At 40.3% G+C, this 17,936-nt stretch overlaps 1 long non-coding RNA gene across 2 annotated transcripts in view; it reads left to right on the plus strand.

Annotated features, from left to right (window-relative positions):
• Positions 1-736: 736 nt before the first annotated feature.
• Positions 737-17,936, plus strand: part of LOC115490690 (uncharacterized) — a 30,122-nt gene continuing 12,922 nt past the window's right edge. For both annotated transcript variants that reach the window (XR_012052394.1, XR_003956712.4), the window contains exon 1: positions 737-8,512. This is a non-coding gene — a long non-coding RNA (uncharacterized lncRNA). The remainder of the gene's footprint in view (positions 8,513-17,936) is intronic.

The following is a 17,936-nucleotide window of genomic DNA, read 5'->3' on the forward strand; positions in this document are numbered from 1 at the left end:
TGACCTTAGTCAGGAAATTTAGCGGGCTAAGTGGCCACACATAGCCCACTAAAGACATCTGTAGGTTGCCTGACTTGCTCTGGAGGACCTGACAGGCCTCTGTCAGCCTGGGCGTTGGATGAACTCAGTGGTATCTGGTGCAAACCAAACATCTCTAGTGAACACAGGGATCATAGTGATTTTGTGCTTTCTAGTGCTTCTGTGAAATTCATTATCACCACACAAGTGGGAGAACTACTCAAAAACTCCAGTGTGAAGTGTCCAAAATGATGAAATACCTCCAGGCTTTGGACTGTGGAACATAACACATATCAGTTCAAACAAATCTGAGAATTAATGTAAACTTTATAAGGACAGGCAGCTGCAATTTTGGCCAAAATTCAAGGAAAATTACAGGCAGGGAGAAAAAGTTGGTTTTGATTATTTGAAGTTTGTTTGTATGGTCATAATTAGAATTTGGACAGCCTCTCATTCAGGGAATCAGTGCTGCTGTATGCCCACAGCAAGAACAGAATAGATCAACAGCAAATTATAAAATGCAACATGACGAATGCATATTGTCTCAATCTCTTCTTTTTTCCAAATGAAATTTTTAAATTTTTCCCTTTATTTTACCTAAAAAGTACCAATTCTAAGAAAAAAACAAAACTTTTTAGAGCATGGCAATAACATCAGGACAAAATGTTTTCTTCTTCACAGAGCCAACTTTTCTTATGAGAACCTCTTAAGAAATGCTAAACTTCATCAGCCTTCTGTAACCTCTCATTCTTCCATAGCTAGTGATTTATCTTGTGGTGACAAGTCATAAATGATTTTCTAGAATACTTGTTTCTACTAGTAGCAGGAGTAACAATATATTTTCCCACATAAAAGCTCTTCGATACAGCGACTAGTATTTAAAGTAAAAACTGATTTTCAGAATTTATATTGTAGTGGAAATCAATGAAACTAGACAAATGATATTATAATTATTTTCCAGCTGCAAACACAGTTTAAGTTATTATATTTAGGTGGTCTTTTCCAGCTTCAAAGTTAGTTACAAACATTTAGCTAATTAGTGTAGATGTGCATGCAGGCAGGGAGAAGTTCAAGCGTTCCAACACTGAACAGATTTTGGAGATGAAAGGTCATACTGATTAAGAGATGCTCAGGATCATTTTTCTCTGGCTAACTTCTTGGCTTTCTCTGCCCCTCCCTTCCCCACCTGCTACATTCCTGCCCACTCCCTTGTTGGTTTTATCTGCTTCCAGTCTCCTTCCTCAGACCACATCTGTCCAAACGCCTTTGCCTGTTGCTTACTTTTTTCCTACACTTGGTGTTGTTTTACCTCACTTCTCTTGATGTCTAAAGACAGAGATGGGATGCTCTCCCTTGCCAGTAAAAGCTGGGGTGATCCACAGCAATTCAACATCCCTGAAGGGATGGAGCCAGTCAGCCAACCCTGTCACTTGGGATATCTCTGTAAGTCAGGAGTTACCACTGCTGTGAGTCAGTGGGAGACTTACCCATGGTTTTTGACTGGATCATGGCTGAGACCTTGGAGCACTGAAAATGAATGGGTGAAAACAGAAACCTTTCTGCCAATGTTTTAAAGAGGTCTCTTGCAAGGAGAATACCCTAGTCATTGGGTGGGTACCACCTTCTTGTATTGGAGTGAATGAGCTTTCAGAAAGGACCAAAAGTTCAAAAGAGAAGAAAGATAAATGCATTCTGTCTGAATACTTGAATTAGAGAATTAGACAATAGTATAACAGATAAAACTTTATTTATCCTGGCTCTCTCACAAAAAGAAATCTCAAACTCCAAAGATACACTAGAGTAGATGCTAAACAGAGGGATAAATTGAATAGCAGACGGATTTGCTTGCTCGCATGTAAGAAAAAGCAAAATACCTTTATAAGCTAGTCCCTCATGTGGGAAGTTCTTGAAAATAAGGACTGAGTGTGAGTGGAGTAGTAATTTGGGTGACAGTGGTGCCTGCGTCTCTGGGCCTGCTGGTGCCAAATGCCTCATAAAAAGTCTCCTCCCAGAGCACTGCACTGAGCTGGAGTGGCTGAAAATCTCTTTATATGGTGTCAATCCACAGTAGGTGCTTCACATAGGTATCACAAGTTGTTTATTATGACTGCAGATTTCTCTTTAAGAGTTAAGCAGTACTGAGTGAGTCTGGCAACGTGTTTATATACCTTTACCAAAGCCTGGTTGTTTGCTGAGTAAAATTGCGAGTAGAAATATTTATGAAACAATTGCCCAAGTAAAACACAGTTAATATTTCTGAACACAAAAGCTAGTACCCCTTGTGAAGAAAATGCTGCTATCTTGATGATGATTCTTGTTTTGGATGTGTCAGGAGACTTAATGCAAAGTCAGACTATTATATCCCCAGTGAAGCTGAGAAAACAGTATCACTCAGCAAACAAAGTCAGTCCATCCTGGTTTAGAAATTAAACCTGCAGAGAGGCTTAATTTGTCTTGAATTAGCAGAAATGTCATTGTAATGGGTATGCAATGATGGAAATCGAGTCTGGCTGTGAAGTACTGCACCACTTTGAATGCAGGTTATCGCAGTCTAAGGATACAAATGAGGCTTGGATGCAAAAGTACTAAGACTTCAGAATCAGAATACATTTTTTCAAAGCAGATCTGCATTGCAGTTTCACCAAGGAGAAACTCAGAAAAATGTTTCCTTTTTTAATTGGAAAAAGTTTTTATGGCACTCTGAATGCCCCTCAGGCAACTGACAGACATATTTTATAATACCTATTTTATCACATTGATAAAAATTTATTCTTGCAGAAGTTTTATGGTTCATAGAAATGATAATTAATCCCAAATCCCATCAGTTGTATAGTAGTTTAAGTGTTGTGCTATGTTATTAATAAATAACATGCCATTTCTCCAGGGTGAAGCTTCTCATGCAAGGAATATATTTTCAATATAAGATTCTATTGTTTACTGGTTGAGTATGTCTACCAATTCAGTAAACTGTATTAATAATTTTCCATTATTATTAATGAAATACTTTTTCTATTCAATTATCAATGGTAATAATTTTCTCTGTGAGTCTGCCTTCTGGACCAGATTTGTAATTTCTCCAAAATCAACAAAAAATTGTAATTACAATAGGATAGTTTATGATAAGATATTAAATGACTTAGGTATCTTTTAGAATCAGACCTATATGTTGCAATTAAATTATTTGGTATTTTTGATAACACCTGCTTAATATCTTCTAAGTCTTCTAAAAAAAAGCATGAATTTTCTTTGTTCAGCTTTGTGTATACAAAATTTGTGGTGTCCAGCAGTGATGGCTTTTAGGGCTGCTTAGGAAATACTTGTTCCTTTATCAAGTCTCTCCAAAAAGGCTTGAAGTGTTCTTGTCCTATCTAGTTTACAATATCTTGGGTGTACTGTGTGATAAGCTGCCTACTGCCATAGCCCACAGCCATACTGCCAGAGCTGTTTAAAAGGGGCAAGAGGTGCCCAGGGACTCCTCGGTGTAGATGTGTCAACTCTGGATCAGCACTTGTGTTTGGCATTGACCCATCTGCACACTCGGCTGCCTTCAGAGCAGCAGCATGGGCACCTCAAGTCAGCTTTATCTGTGCACAGCAGCTGAGTTTGAGAAATCTTCCCCTGGGTGTTTGTGGACCTCATTCAAAACCAAAACCTTTGGGTTCAGAAGCTCTAGGCAGTTCTGTTGTCTGTGTTGCACTTAGCTCAGGATAAGTGGGTGTTGATTTATCCATCAGGGCAAACAGTGATTCCCTTCATAAGAAACCACCAACATTGGATTAATACGGCATAGCAGCAGGAGAAGTTTGTTCCTTAATTAGAAACGTAACTCTTACTTCCTTAGCAGGTCTTGCCCTACTAAGTTGGAAGTAACCTATGTGCTGTTATAAACTCTGGTAGGAGCCACTTTGACCACTGGCTGGGCTAAAGGGGGTGGTAGAAGTACATCACTGTTCTCCACATGCTCCCCACTGTGGAAAGTCTGCCCACTCCTTACTCATGGAAGTCAAACGTTTCCTCACAAGGCCCCTACCCACACAAGCATCTTCAAGCAGGAACAGACCTCTGTATTACAGAGCTGTTTTACAGGATAGCTTTAGGAATAGTTTAACCAATAAAAACCACCTGTGAAGTGTTAGAGACTCATTGCTTATACCGAATCAGAGCAGGAAATTGCTTTCTTCTTAGGATATGCCCCTCTCCACTAACAATTAGGCAAAGCTATGGTAGGTGTGCTTGCTCAGTGAGACAAGAAGTTACTGAAATTACAGGAGAAAAGGAGATTCCTCGTTCTCTTAGAATCAACAGTAATTAAACTACACTGTGAAAAGGCTGTGTTCTTGTCATCCAGCTCTTGCTGAGTGTTCATTAAGAAAAAAGAACAGAAAGAAAAGCATGCAAAACAAACTTAGATTTTTGCAGAATACATCAATTCATCAAATGTAACTGAAGCCACCTGTTTCCACTTTGTCCCTAAGAAAAGGGATATCTGCATTGTATGAAACATGGAGCAGTGAGTGTGCACAAAGTCCTGCAGGTGATTCTCTGTAAATGAGTCGGACAAAACATTTTTACCAGGAAGTGGCAAATCCCTCTCTTTTTCACTTTCAATCCAAGCATTTGTGTTCATTATCTTTTGTATAACTTCAGCCTGCTAGATAATAAGCCTCACCTACAGCAACCTTGTGTCAGATTATCTGCACTGTAGAATTTTGTTAGGTTTTAGAATTCCTTCCAGGCTTTATATTAATTGGCTTGTGTTTGGTTTGGAATCTAATGATGAAAATGGCCATGCATTATCACTAAAGAGCTCAAGATAAATTTCTTTCTCACTCCAGCTGAGGAGGTAATGACCATGACAAAAACTTTGCTTTCTTGTGGTCTCCTGCTTAGGTACAAACTTACTACTGTTGTTAAATGGTGCTTTACCTTGTGAGTGCCACATCAATGCATGTTGATCTCAGCTGTATTGACTGGGTAATTAGGTGCCTCTGGTCAGCAGATTATGCATTCATTCTCCATGTTCTCCTCTCTTGCTGACTGATGCTGAGATGTTTTGAAACTTTACTCTCCTCACATCCTTTAAAACACTGGAACATTTTCAGGTATTTAATAGGTAGCTGTTCTTAGCAAGATGATTCAAATACAAGTTTTCGTAAATGCCAGGTTCTGATGTGGCACATCCTAGTCTTTGCCTTATATACATTAGGTGTCTCTGCTAGGGTGCTCCTAAAACTGCAGCTGATTCTTGCCCTAATATTTGAAAGCACTATGTCTCCAAATATCAAGACCTCATAACTCAGACTGTTTATACTTTGTTATTTTAATTAACTTAATGGAATGGAATAAGTAAAAGAAAAACATAAAACCTCTTTTCATTGCAATTGGGCAGATCATTAACTGGCAAAACTTCAGCAAAGTTGCATTAGTTTACAGGATGAGGCCTTTAGATGCTGGAGAAATTACCTCTGAGAAGACTTTATGCTACTTACATTATGTATGTAATTGTTGGCTGTACAATAGCTGCTAATTAATAATTCAAAAATCATTATTAGCAATTTAGAAATCATTAACAATATTACACATTTGCACTTGCTGATCTTTCCTTTTGACATCCTTTGATTGACATCACTGAAGCATGTATTGTCACTCTGAAGCACGCATAGTTACATAAGCATTAATGTTACAAAATCTGCTTTTCATATCTGCTTAAAAACCACAGCTATCCCTCTTGCTTCATAACTGTGGCACTGGAGCCTGTTGTACTGGATGGTAGAATGAGTTTGTGATTTGATTCCCCAGAGATTCCCTTCAGTCCTCCTGTAACATTCAGGTGACTCCACAGTGAACACGGCCAGCACAGCTATGCAGGGTGTGTTTGTTTGGTGTCTCTGTGCAGTTCTGGTCAGGTTTCCCTGGGGGGACAAAGCAGTTCAGCAACAATACTGAAATGACATATGCTTGAACTAGGAGCACATGGCACCAGTAAAACTTCATCCTTAGTGGTTTGGCAGTGGATCATTTGGGAATTAGGGATGAAAGCAACAGATGTTATGCATTCAAGCACCTGGATAAAGAAATGAAACTACATATATTAAGCAAAATGGTGAAACTTGCATTTGTCTGTGATGTCCCATTCTACGCAGATAAGGTACTGTTTGTTTTTAAATGGAAATATGGCTTGGCATAACATGACAAAACATAAAGGCCCTTGTAGCCATGTTATATCTGGGTCAGATGTATTTGATGTTCTTACTTTGATCTCCTGTCTAATCAGTGTGTTTTCAGCTTAGATCTGGAATCCATGTCTCTTGTAAACATGAACAATTCCCAGACCTTTTGATCTGCAAAATGACTCATTCTTCCACAACTCTACTCCAGGACAGCAGAGAGAAGTGATTCCTTTTCATAGGGGTTTCTTTGGCAGGCTCCCCTGAGACATATAAAACTCTCTCCTAATAAAACTAAAGAGGCTAAACAAGGTCTTCACTGGATCTCTAGGAGCTTTTTCTTTGACATTCTTCCCCTGGCTTTCCTCAGAACTTAAAAACTTGGATAAAGTTTGCTATGGTGGCTGGATTAATTTACTGCATTACCTGGAATTTGTTGGATAAGGAAACTGGCTCTGTAAAGGAAGAAAGGAAATAATGGATAGTATAGAGGCTGATGAATTCTGAAGGAAAGAAACAAACGGTAAGAAAGTGCAGGACCATGAAAGTGCAACATATGGCTGGACAGAGGGAGAACAGAGACAGCAGAACCAAAGCAGCAGGAGGAACTCTGCGGTGGGCGAGGCAAGGGCATGAGGGGAAGGGACTGAGGTGCCCTGGGCCAGGGTGTTGCAACTGGCTGAGGAGTTTGGAGAAGAAACTAGAAATCTGTTCTCCTGGGATCAAGACCTGTGGGTGGAGAGGAGTGATGGGAGGTGAGAGTGGAGCCAGGCTTCCTCAAGGGCCAAGGCAGGAGTAACTTAACCCCTTACTGCCCCGCCTTCTAGGAGGGAGAACAGGACCAGCCCAGGGGGAAATTAGGAACAAACTTCAGAGGCAGGGGTGTGGAAAAGACAAGTCTGAGGCCAGCCCAGATGGACTGGGAGCCCTAGCAAAAATGGATGAGAAGTGGTGACCACTAAAAACATTCTTCACCATATGACTACTCTTCTGACCTTCACCATGCATCCTCACCACTTTTTGTGGTACGAACTGGTCCTGTTTCTTTCAGAGCTCATGAAAATCTCTCCCTCTCTTCTATAAATTTAAAGGAATAGGTTTTATATTAAGCCCCCCCACATTAATCTTAGTAAAAGTGTGAAGTTTAATTTCAATTGCAAGAGATATTTTTTTTCCTTTGGAAGCTTACAGCCATTTTGGAAAAACATTTTTTCTCACCTAATCTCTATCTCATTCAAACTGCAAATACTAAATAAGATATGAATCTTACTAAAAATAGGATGACACCGTGTAAGGAAAGACAATGCCAATGCACTTACAGGAGTCTGAATTACAATAATCCTTTCTACTTTGCCCACAATTTCTATTTCTGTGTGCTGCTTCTATGGTGCTTCTTTTGTGTGATATATTCAGAATATGGGTAGGAGCTGTGAGCTATTTTTGGTATGTGATACTACACAGGAAAGCAATGGATCACGTTTATGAACAGAGGAGGATTCTGCAGAAGATATCTCATTAGGTACTATTAAAAGTATGTAACTCACAAATAATGTGAAATGAAGCAGCCTTCCAAGACAGAAAGACACAAAACCTGTTTATGTTGTAAGCAAACAGAAATAGAAAGCAATGCTGCATTTTTCTAATTGAGGGGTGTAGTCCACCTTCTAAATTGCTTATTTTGACACAAAGTCACCACAAAGGCACAAATCTAATGTTTTACTTTTGTTTCCCAGTTAAATTTCTTTCTGTTTCTTTTCTTCAACTAGAGGAAAAACCAGGGTTTATGCGTCATTTCTTTTATGTGCTTTTACCTGAAAAGCACTTACTGAGCAGTGCCAGAAAGGTATGATGTGTGATCCTCGAGTGTTTCAGTATCTGGGACCTGTTGCATCCAGTGGGTGGTAGAAATCTAGGCTGATGAGTTTCCCTGGCATGGCTTTCACATCATGCACAAATCCATGCTTAAAATATGCTCTGTGGGCCACAGCAAGGCACCCCTGCTGCCATTTCCCTTGCTGAAGGTGCCACTTGCTCATCAGGTCATTTTTAGCTTTGGCTGGAAAACTGCTGGGCTTACTGAAAGGCTCGGGGAGTTCCCTGGGTGGTTTCCGTCGGAGAAGCCTACATCCTGTTATTGGGGAGCTTTTCAACTTCCCTTTGCAAAGTGAAAGAGTCTGGGAATGCAATGTTTGTCTGTTCTGATCTCTTTCTGGCTCACGTCTATCTATGAACAGCAAATGCCTAAATAAAAAGGAAAAGCTATCTAGTAGGGTGCTGATTTAAAAACCAACACAGATGGGACAGCACTAAGAAGTCTGTATGTAGACGTAAGTATATGCATGCGTATAAATGTATTAAACACTGCGTGTGATGGATCCTAAAATAATCATCCTTCAGGCCAAAACCATTTACATTCCTGACTGAAGATTCCTTGCATATGCCTATCTTTACGTATTTCTACACGACACACGCGAGTGTATCTGTCTGTATAATCACACTGCTGTGGTGGGGCCGGACCTTTGCTGCTTTGAAGCCGAGGTCTCCAGGCAGTGGTGCGGCTCCGCGCCGGGGCAGCGGCATTGCGGGGCTCACAGCACGGCCTTTGTGCTGCTAATACGCGTTTGTTTAATGTTTCGTTGCCAGGTCTGGCCTGTGTCTGCGATAAGTCCGCAGAGGCAGGAGCTGGTTGTGCTTGGAGCTTTCCCTTTCACCCAGTTGGACAGCGGAGAGCACGGACGGGGTTTCTGGCGAGGAGCTGCTGCCCTCGCACCAACTCCTGACTGCGCCGTAGGAGCGCAAGGGGGTCCCCAAACCCCCTCCTGTCCCCTCCACGTTTGGTTCTAGAGACCTACAAGTGCTCCAGGGGTGTTCGCAGGGAAACCTGCTAAGAACATGACATCTGGTCAGGCGAAAGTTTAACCCATGCACATCCCCATCATTTCCGTAATGCCAAGACAGGTATATGCACACTTGGTTTCACAAAGAGCCTGTTCAATGATACTTCTTTAAATGGTAAAGAAACTGCAATTTTGTTTTTTTTATGGAAAGGAGAAAGCTTAAACTATGCATGCATTATCTGGATATATTTAGTATATAGCATTCCCTCATGCAGTTATGATATTTGTTCAGAAGCAGTGGATAAAGTAAGCTTGGATTCTGGATAGAGCTGAGACACCTGGTTTGCATCCACTGTTATTTTCATGTCCTGTACATTTATTAGAGAGATGTGACAGCTTAAAAGAGTAAACCCATGTGGATGAAGTCCTTTACTTCCCTTGGGGCCAAGAGAAGGGTTCTGAGCACAGAGATAGAGTAGTAAAAGCAATAATACCTTTTCCATTTCTTTTCAGGGTAAATACTACCATCTTCCCCTTTTTGTGGGATATTTTGTTATGGCTGAGTATAGTGCCAAGTCCCTGGCATATGGTTCAAAAACGCTGAAAGTCTTGTCATCTTCCCAATTCCTCACAGCTTGCTTTACTGTACTTTTTTGGTATACTGTTCCCTGTAGTTCCCCAAAGCTCTAAAAATGCCTTGAAAACTTTAGGGAAATAGTCCAGCTTACAGACCAGTGGAGTCAGTTAGGAATGATTTAAGTTACTCTGAGTAAATCTTCCATCCTGCTTTAAAACTCATAATCTTTGTCTTATGTTTTTCAAGCATTTGTGAGATGGAGAAGCATGCTGATAGCTTTAATGTATTTAACTGCCTCTGCACTCTCAAAATCTCAGCTGAGCAGCAAAGCCAATGTCCAGGCTCCAAGAACACCCTCCCTGCCCTCAGATCATACTGGAGATTTGTTTGTTTGTAAAAATCAATTGGAAGGCTTCTTCATCTGAGCTCTGGCTGAGTTTGACCTATGTGATGGGTGAGGTGTCTGACCATGAAGCTTTCAAAGGGTCTGGTATAACTGTGGGAGCTCACAGTGTACAGTGGTACTGGGTTGGAGGCTCCCAGTCAGGAGCTGGCTGACAGGTAGGAGCCTCTCTGCTGGGGTAAGGGACCAATAAACAGGGACTCCCATTCTCTCTGGTTTGTGCAGTTCTAATCAGAGTTATATTAAGAGAACAAAAGGTATTGGAGAAATCTGCAAGATTATTTAGGAGCTTCTTAGAAACCAGATGATATAAGAAAATCAGCTGGAAATTCCATTTCTTAACAAAAGAAGAAAAGAAAAGAAAAGAAAAAAGAAAAGAAAGAAAAGAAAAAAAAAGAAAAGAAAAGAAAAGAAAAGAAAAGAAAAGAAAAGAAAAGAAAAGAAAAGAAAAGAAAAGAAAAGAAAAGAAAAGAAAAGAAAAGAAAAGAAAAGAAAAGAAAAGAAAAGAAAAGAAAAGAAAAGAAAAGAAAAGAAAAGAAAAGAAAAGAAAAGAAAAGAAAAGAAAAGAAAAGAAAAGAAAAGAAAAGAGAAAGCAGGGGATTGCAGGTCAAAAGTGCAGTGTCATAATAGGCAGCAGTGTGTCCAGGAAGGAGAAACTAAGGACAGTCTAGGAGCAGCTCTTATAAAAGCAGTAGGATAGGGAACCCCCTGAGCTCCAATTTATATAAGGAAGTTCCAGAAGGCAGGAAGCAAACACTGTGGTTCAGCCACAGTGAGAAACAGGGCTTTTGGGGCTTTCTGTGGTCACCTAGGGTGACTTGACATTTTAAGTACTAATGGGGATTGAGGTGAATCACCCCAGGTAGAAGGAGAATGAAAACTCCACAGTCATGCAGACAACATCCTGGCCTCATGAATCCAGCTGGAAATATGCTACTTCTTGCACTTCCAGATATCATAATTTTCTCTTTCCCGACAGTGCTTCAGAGTCATCATCAGGTGTCATGGTGGCTTTAAGCTTACACCAGCCACACTACATTCTGAGTAACCAGGATATAGTAGAAAAGTTCCAACCCCTGGCTTTGAACAGATGTTTTGTAGCCTGTGCTGTGCACATCCCACTCCATCCTACTCATATCCACGCTAAACAACATGGACCATTTCCCTTTTTTCACTTATTTATCTTTCTGTCTTTTTATTGGGTGATTTCTCTGCTGCTTGGTTACATATTTGTGATGGACTGTGAATAATTGTGAATAATGGTTGGTTTCTTGCTTGTTTGTCATAATTTATCTCCTTCATTGAAAAAAAAATTAAAATGAATATAAGGAAGAACTGAGGTGACTGCAGAGTAGGTTTTTCATGTCCTCATTTTCATTTGCTGTTTGACTTTGGTCTGCCATGAAGGACCAGTTGCCAGTGATTGTATCTGCACACACACACACACACACAGATACAATGAGCTCTTTCATAGTCAGGCTTTACAAGTAAATGGAGGGTTCTTGTGTTCATACAGTTTGTTTGGATTCGTTCATACATGCTTTTGAATGCTGACTGTAATCTGCTTCATGACCTCAGGTGTCACACAACATCCCTCTTACATCCAATAGTTAAGGACCAAGCTGCTGAAGCATCTCTGTGTGAAGTGGATTTCACAGTCTTTGCAAAAGAGGCTTTTGCTGAAAAATTCCATAGAAGTATGCTCCAGTAAATATTACCTTTAATTCAGATAAAAGTATGAAAGGCTTCATTTAATAGTATTGCAGAAGTCATGTAGTCCTGAAAAATGTAGGAGTCCTAGAACTTGTTTAGAGCAGTTTTTCTAACAGGTTGAAAATTTAAAAGTACAAAAAAATTATTGCACATAAATACTCCTGTATATATATATTTTGTAGTGCAAGAGTTCAAGAAAGATCAAATTCAACACAAAGTTCATTATTTAGATATAAATGTCGATTTAAAAGTGATGTCAATTTAAAAGTGATATTATAGCCAAATCATACCACTGTGGAAAGACAGGGCTTCTCTTGCTTACCATGTTTCTCCAAATTACCTGCAGTGAGGTGCAGCATGTATAAGCAACGCCCAACTTAATAATTTTCAAGGCAGAGTGCAAAATACAAAGTTTATAGCTGATAATCACAAAGGTTTGGCCTGGGGAGTGAGAAATTACCTAGCTGTAGGGTTAACTGAGGACATAATTTCCAGGCACGCTATCATACCAGTAAAATGCGTGTATGGAATAGAATGATTTCAATTTGCATATTTGGCGCTGTTTATTTTCTCGTTCCCTAAAGCATCGAGGATAGACATTTCATACCAACCAAATGTCATAAAACTGGCTCCTGCCTTGCACTGGCATGCTGTAAAACATGTATTTTAAACCCTACCAGCAGCCTCCCTTCTGCTCTGTGAGTACAATGCCAGCTGCCACCGGCCAGCCTGATCTTGCCCACTCACAGAGCAGTTGCTGAGTAGGAGGAAGGCCAGCAGCTGGGGTAAACGTGTGCCCAGCCCAGAGCCAAGATAACATTGCTGCAAATTTATTTAAGTGTAATGGCTGATATGACTAAAGCTATCTGGAGAGCAACTATCAGTCAGCATCAGGCAGCAACTTCTATCCATGTTGGAGATACATGCAGGGTGTGTATATTTAATGTGAATCTGAGGGCTGTGATCTCATGCCCTCTCCCTGGCCACTTGGGAACAGGAGATCACTGATAGTTAAAGTCAAAGTAATGAGTGTGAGGTGATAAGAAAACATGGAGGAAACCTATATTCATTACATGAAAAAATATGATAGAAACAAAGTTCATCTGACACCAGTTGCTCAAAGAGTTAGCTGTTTAAATCTAAGGTGCCAAAATTCACGTTTATTTCATTCTAGAGTACACTCATGTGCATCTGGATACAGTTATCTACATATAGATCCTGTGTAATTTTAATTGCTTGTGAGACATACCACCTGCTGTTCCAAGAAACATGAAATATTGCAAATTTAGTGTCATGTGCAAGCCCTGTGCTACTTCCAAATGGCTTGAAGTACCTAAGTTGTCTAAAGTAGCACAAGAACCTACAATTATTCCTTGAATACTTTATATCATTTCAACACCAAGACCTCATTGTCTTAATCCAAAGCTAAATCCTACTCCCAAAAATTCAGTGAAATCCATTCCAAAAAAAACAGACTTCAAAGCTTCAGCTCTGCAAGTATCCACCACTATGGATATGGCTATCAGTATCATACTGGGTTAGTAGTGATGAAGACTTTGGATAGGCTTGAACTAAGATGGAGGACAGCTGATCTCATTATTCTTTGAAAATATGAAGGAGTTAGATTTTTGCTTCCTTGAAGCAAAAAAAAAAAAGGGAAAAAAAAGAGCCTCACAACTCTTCAAATTTGGAAAATAAAAAATATTGCTTTATTTATAATGATGAATGGAACGACGTAGTATTCTCACACCTAATAAGATGTCATCAGTTACTGAATCCAATCTGGAACCTGGAGATGTTACTGGAGTCCTCTCTGGAACCTGTTTTCATGCAACATTTCATCCAGCAAGGACAAAAGACCTGCAAGGTCTCCTTGAGCCTTAAGCTTCTTTCTGAAACATGGCAATTTTTGATTGATAGCGAAATGAAGGTTGAGATTTTTCCCTGGAAAAAAGAACATCTATTGCCACAACCTCATGGAAAATGGCCTCTACAATGAAGGAGTAAATCCTTGCCCACATGAGAAGTCCTTCCTGCATAGCAGTGTCAGTAAAGAGCACTAGTGCAGATGCAGTCTGTTCTGAAGTTGATTTTTTCTTTCAAGGGGAGCTTTACACTTTTGCTTGGGTCACTTTTGCTTATGTGTCTCCTGTCCATTGGTATGGCTTTTCACTACATGTAGTAGTAAGGTCTGCATAATTGAGGGTTTCACTGCATACTTGCTTTTCCAGGTCATTCCTGAAGATATTAAATAAAACTAGTTCCAGCATCTTGTACCTGGGGATAGTCCAATATTTTCTCCATCCTATAAGTGAAACTTAAGCCCTATTTTTTGCTTTCTGTCTTTTAACCAGCTCTCAAACTCTTAATTAGTGCTTCTTCCAGAATAGTGGCATCTTGATAACCTTTGGTGCTGAAGAGCTTTTAGTATTTTTTTCTGCACTGCTTGTTGTGTTACTATGTATTTATTCCATCTGACCTGAATTAAAATAGTCAGATTTCTGTGGCACATGCTAACACTCAACAAGCATTCATAATATCCTTTTTCATAGTGCCAGGTGATCAACTACCTCTAAAATATTTTTAAATCTGTAAAATCTGCTGTGCTGTAAAAAAAAAAAAAAAAAAATATGGCAGAGAACTGCCCAGATGTCACTCTTGACAGGTCTGAGACACAAATATAGGCTTGGATTCCATCAGGAAGTACAAAGGAAAGGAAGACCTCGGGGTGTCCTCTTCCCCAAGTATGCACATGAACATGGCTGCTGGAGGTCATCTCATTGCTTTGTGATGGTTATGGCAATTCCCAGTTTGAGCCAAATATGGTTTAAGAAATTTAATTTGTTAATAAACATGGTGCTACTTCTCACTGCCATATCTCCATTGAATGCCACAATGTCTGTTCTGGATGTTGTGTGGAACCACACATAAAATATGCTTCATGGTGTCCATTATGACACTTTCATTTCTACTGCAAAGGATTGGTAACTCCAATCCTTTGACATGAGAAGAGTCTTATCGCTCATTATTTGGTTTTATCAGGATACTGTCAGGTTTTTGTGCAGCAGCTGATTTCTTAGGATGGGCTCCATGTATATACAAAAGCAGTCACCCAGACTTGGTAGAGCAGATGGGTCACCTGGGTGTAGCCAGACTCCAACAAATCTCATTATTGGTTCATTCAACCATATACACAGAAAAAAGAATATTTCACTCTGGTTTTTACCTTATTTGAGAGCACTTCATAGTCTGATATTGCTGTTTTAATTTAGGCCATTTAGTCTATAGTAACTGATGTTATTGCTTATATGGCGTTAAACCTTAAAAAAACCCATGTTTCTAGCTATGAAGTATAGGGTATGTATTTTTATTTTGCGTGGTGTGCTTAGTAGGTGGCAGTCTGTCTCTTTCTCTCTAAATGTTCCTGAGTTATTGTCATGAAAACGACTCTTCTGTAGAAGAGAGAAACAAAATGTAATTTTTACCCTGGCAGAACTTTGGAATGGATGAAGCAATTTACTGAAGTGTCTTTAAAAAAAGTTGCACCTTGGGACAGAAAATAGAAAAGAAAGATTTAGCCTGTTGCAAGATTCAGGGGTGTTAACCCCTATTTACTTATGTGCATATGTAGACAAAATAATAAAACCACAGTATTTCCTAAGAAATCACCAGTGTGCTATATAGTGTCTAACAATGCATCTGAGGATGCTGCACAGCCCCATTATCCAAATGTCTGCAAGCTTCACAATATTCAATGTTTTTTCTCATTCCATCCCTGCTAAGGAGAGAATGCCTCTAAGGAGAGAATGTGAACAGAGAACCAGAAAGACATTCAAAGCACTCCTGAACAAAGACCACGGCACTGAACTTGAACATCTGAGCTTGTTCCTGAGTTTGTCCCAGCACACAAGCTGCTGTGGCTCAGCCCTGTAGCTGTGGCCCTTTGCCTTCCCTGCTGGCCCTCCTTCCTCCCTGGGAAGGAAGCATCCAGGAGGGGATACATCTGTCTGACACCATCAGCAGCCCCCTGGACTGGTGTGTACCTGCTTAGACCTGCTCATGCAGGCATCAGTCTCAGCTAATTCTGAGCAATGCCACACAAGCCACAGGGACTGCAGAACTCAGCCAGGTTGCTCAGTCCCCTGGGCTCTCCAGGTGACAGTGCTCTGCACAACCACACTTCCTGCACTTGCAGGGGTGGTCAAAGCTCTGTGGCTTGTGCCTTGTTTCTGGCTGTGATAGCTAGTGGGAGCTTGCTGTCACCTGTCTTTAATCTAAGCAGATTTTGTAGCAAATTAGACCTGTCTATCACACAGTATTGTGTTCAGCACAGAAAAAAACCCAGCATTTTCCAAATCACGGCTAAAAACAGATAGTACTGCAAGACTATAGATGTTAATCAGAAACAGAGAAATCTGGTTTAATATTCCTCTCATCCTGGTGAGATTCAGATTATCCTTCCCTAGATATTGCACTCCTTGGCAGCCTACAGACAAGACTGTGGTGATGGTCATTTACTCTACATCCAAATTGTGAAACTGATGAGAGAATAGAAAGCAGAAAAGTGTCTAAATTTACAGGCTACTATTTATAGCTACATCCTTGGCAAGGAGAAGGCCTCATTTCTGCTTCCTGCTTCCACATTGATCTGTGTGCTTGATCCAATGATCTATAATGAGGTAAATTCAACACCTGGAAGGGCAGGGCTTTTATGTTGTATGAGGCAGTCATGGCAAAGTGTAGAGAGGGGTGATGTTAATCAATAGTCACCATGACTTCTAAATTGTTTTTCTCAGTCAGAGATTGGTGAGATTGGGGATTGGTGCTAAATTACTGCTAATTGGTCCTTCCCACATGGGAAGAATGGGTGAGTGTTAAGACATAAGAATGAGGTGAGAACAATAGGTTAGAACATGAAGGCAGGTGCTGAGGATGCTGGAGGATGGAGCTACTGCTGCAGGTAGAGGAGACACTGGATAAATGGGAAGCTAGAGCCAAGATGGAGCTGTATCTCTATTTGCAGAGAGAATGGACTGTGCCCACATGAGGAACAGCACAGTGGGGAACTGTTTCTTTAAGTGCAAGATGAGAACACTGACCTTGCCGATGTCTGAGGAGACACCTAATAATTTTTTATCATTTTTCTAGTACATATAGCATTTTATTTGGGAACTGCATATCTCCCAGGCTGGGTCATATAATGGTAGTGCTTCTGCTCTCTCCCCTCTGTGCTGGGTCATGTGAGAAGGATCTGTCCATGATGCTGCTATCCCAGTTCTGGAGTCTTCCAGTGGTTTCTTGGCATTCAGGATCTCAATTCCAAGGCTGTTGCCCCAGCTTCTGTTTGTCTCTGCACCCCACAACCACTCTGAAATCATGCAGGAAGCTTCGTCCCTGTGCTGACACAGTGCTGGGGGATGCAGGGGCAGGTGGGCACTACACAAGGAGTTTTCATCCTGTAGAGCTGGATATGCCATGGGGCCACATGAAACTGAAAGGAATTCTCATCTCCAGATAGGATTTTCCTTGGACCTGTCCACTTTTCAACATAAATAGAAGTCCTTCAAAACAGAATCTCATCTTGGAAAAACTTAAGAGGTTTCAGCAACCAAGGCAAGATGTTTGAGATTAATTATGTCCCTGCCAAACCATACTCATGGTGCTACTCATGTGATCTATTAAGAAAATAGTCAGTGAAATCAGTCAGTGAATCAAATGGCTAGTGTCCTTCTCTGGTAGAAAAACAATCCAAAACCATCCTGGCAAATATTGTAAATGAATGGCTTCCCTTAGTTCAAGGAATAGTGCAGGATATGCTGGTGTTTCTCTTTGTATGGATAATACTGCTTGCTAAATTAGGACATTTTTAATAGAGGGTTTTGACAGTATCTTGAGTTACAGTCAGCTGTCATTTATTATCTATGATCATAGCAACATGACAAGCTTTTTCTTGGTATTCTAGACACTTTCAGAGGACATTAGAAAGATATATAAGTTGGGTGAGAGGTACAGTGCCAATGAGAGTAGGACTATGAAATCTAGTGATTAAGGGCAGGGATGTGTATGATGACTTGAAGCTCCTATCTCTAAATTGCCAGTGATTGGTTAAATAAAATTTAAACCAATTTTCTCCTGGTTGATGGGCACCAAAACCTTCCTTTCAGTGACCACTGAAGCCACGATAACATGATAATGGGTCATCCTGCCAGTTATTCAAACAT

The sequence above is a fragment of the Taeniopygia guttata genome, chromosome 1A (genome assembly GCF_048771995.1).
Source record: "Taeniopygia guttata chromosome 1A, bTaeGut7.mat, whole genome shotgun sequence".
Lineage (NCBI taxonomy): Eukaryota > Metazoa > Chordata > Aves > Passeriformes > Estrildidae > Taeniopygia > Taeniopygia guttata.